We start from the raw sequence: 3,301 nt of genomic DNA, 5'->3' as shown, positions 1-3,301 counted from the left end.
CACATTGGATTAGGGCCTATGCTAATGACTTCATCTTAACATCTGCAAAGACCATATTTCAAATAAGGTCACATTCATAAGGCACTGAACATTAGTACGTCAGTAATGATAGAATGGATGACATTTATAAGGGAATACAGAGTCAAAGAAAGGTTTTTTATTGTCAGAATCTTTGTTGAGATATGAAAATTAAAACTGACTACAGATAGGGCAGAGGTTGGCAAACAATGGCCTATAGACTGGACAACATTTTGTGTAAATAGTTTTATTAGAACACAGCCATTCCTATTTATTTACACATTATTTATGACTATTTTTGAGCTACAACAATAGGGTTGAATAGTTGCAACAGACTATGGCCCCAAGTCCAAAAATATATATTATCTCACCTTTCATAGTAAATTTACTAAACCTTACACTAGAATTACATAATGCCATAAAAGCACATGGTATATTTCTAGTCAAAAGAAATTCCAAATTCAGCACAATTGTTTTTAATATATTATACTGGGATAGATAACATATTGATAATGTTAATAGATATAAAAAAAAATAGTCTTGTATTTTTTGTCTTGGATAATGAAGGGTTAAAAGTAATGTCTCAAAACTATGTGTCATATCAATATTAGGTTAAAATGTTAAAATTGCACACAAGAGTTTGTAAACAATTATTTTTAATGGTGCAATGAAATTAAACTAAGAGCGTTATTATTTAAAATGATTTTTTAATTAGTAATTTGGCATGGACGCTAAATTACAAGCCTATAGAATTTCAATAAAGAATAGCTGAGGTCTGTATTATTTGCTTTTAATATTTAAATTTATAATGTTCAATCATATTCAATGCCAGGTCAATAAGAATTGAATGACTCAGACTTTAATCATTTTTTTTAACTTTTCCTAGGAAAAGAAGTCAAACCTAAACCACGTATGTTATGTGCATGCCAAAAAAATAAATAAATAAAACAAATCTTAAATGCATGATTTTAATCATCTTATAATTCCATTACTGAGAATTTTGCTTATAGTAAGACTTTACTGTTTTATGTAGACAATGTGCCTATTATCCCTTTATTTACTGGAGGTAAAAACCAGTATCTTTAATTAACTTATTATTAAAAATCTTAGTTCACATTTTTATTTTTTTCTCAAAATAACTCATTGTGATTGATAAAGAGAAACATTTACTTGTCTGTATTAATTTGTTGCAATTATAAGAAGAAAACTAATATGACCTATTAAAAAACAATAAACATGTAAATAAAATATGCATGAGTACAAGAAGTAAATATCTTCATATACTCATTATTACTACTGTTTATCTATATTTTTTAGACCCACAAGTAAAAAAAGAGAAGCCAGGTACGTGTATTTTATGTATAGATTCATACTTGCATTCCATATTAATAACGAATAGCATAATATGTCTTTGAAAATATTGTGTAAATATATCAAAATTTTAACCTCGACTAACTTTTAAAAATAAAACAAACATAGTAAGTATTTTGTACTACCTGTTTCTAGAAAAAAAACTACATACATGAAACCACTGATAAATTTATATAGTTCGGAAGATACAATTAACTAGAAGAGTTCAGTCTCACAAAACCACTATTTTTGCTGATTATATTTCTTGATCATAAATATTCAATCAGCAAAAACAGAAGCTCTCACTTTTCTGTCTTTTGGGGGGCTCCTGAGTGAGATAAACATTTTTTAGGACTGTAGTAGGCAGCAGAAACTATTTTAAAAGAAAAAAAGAACAGTCATATTCTCGAAATAATTAAAATTTTGGTTCATGTTCCCTAACTGTATTAGGGTTGCAGGGCTGCCGTAATAAAATGCTGGGTGACTTAAAACACAGAAATTTATTCTCTCATAGTTGTAGAAGCTAGAAGTCCAAACTCAAAGGATCAGCAGTGCCATGTTTCTCTTGAAACCTGTAGGGAAGAATCAATCCTTAAGTCTTCTGCTTCTGGTGTTTGCCAGTAATCCTCGGTGTTTCTTGGCTTGTAGAAGCATCGCTCCAATCTCAGTCCTGTCATCACATGGACATAGTCTCCCTTTGTGTCCCTATCTTCGTACCTTTCCTCCTCTTCCTATAAGAACACCAGTCATATTGAAGTAAGGACCTACCCTACTCCCATGTGACAAATTCTTCACTAATTACATCTACAATGTAATTAGTCATCTACAATGACTCTGTATCCAAATAAGGTCACATTATCAGGTGCTGAAGTGAGGACTTTAGCATATCATTTTGGAGGACACAATTCAATCCTCTGGCCTTCTAAATCCATGTCTTTCACATGCTGTAAAATACATTTACCCCATCCCACGATGCTTAAGGCTTACCCATTTTAGCATCAACTCTAAGCCCAAAATGTCATCAATTCAAAGTAAAAAATCTCATTCTGTAAATCGATTACAAGCAAAACTGAGGGTATGATTCTTCCTGCAGAAAATTCCTCTCCATCCGTGAACCTGTAAAACAAGAAAACAAATTCTTGCTTTCATAATAAAATAGTGGGACAGGCATAAGATAGACATTTTCATTCCTAAAGGGAGAAATTGGAAAGAAAAAATAATAATCACAAGTTCTAAGTAAATCCAAAACATAGTAAGAAAAATTCCATTAGATTTCAAAGCATAGAAAAATTCTTTTTTTCTCAATACTGTGTCTCTGGGCCTGGTAGGCTCTGCCCTCTTGGCCCACCTAGGAGGCAGCTCTGCCCTGTCTAACTGAGGAAGTACAGGTTTGAATCCTTGGTTCTGCCCTCAGAGATATTATTCTTTCATTTTATCCTGTCTCTGTCTCTTTCTACTCAGGCTGGCATTGCTTCTGTTTCTGTAATATATTCAAAAACATGATGTCTTGCATTCAGTTAATGGAGATCCAAGCCATTGAACAAGAAAGTCTTCTACAGACCATTCCTGGGTCACCACGTCTCTATTCCTGCCTTCTATTGAGATGGTAGATTGGGCCCATGAGCCACACATTTACTTTTTCCTCACTTTAGAAAGTGTTTGTCCAGCCATACCATTGACCTGGTCTCCGAGGCACTCTACTTAGACAGATTGAAATGGTTCAAGTCATCAAGTGCCAGTTCCTTTTGCTGAATAGTTTATCACTCAACTTATCTTCTCTTTCACATTTTATTATAAGCATCAAGGAGAAACCAGACTGAATCTTTCACACCTTTTTTGAAAATCCCTCAACTAAATATCCATGTTCTTCACTTACAAGTTCTACTTTCTGCCCAATAGAAGAACACAGTTCAGTCAAATTCTTCGTTACTTT

Source organism: Pteropus medius, unplaced genomic scaffold (genome assembly GCF_902729225.1).
Source record: "Pteropus medius unplaced genomic scaffold, Ma_sr-lr_union100, whole genome shotgun sequence".
Taxonomy (NCBI): Eukaryota; Metazoa; Chordata; class Mammalia; order Chiroptera; family Pteropodidae; genus Pteropus; species Pteropus medius.
This window is presented reverse-complemented; position numbering follows the sequence as displayed.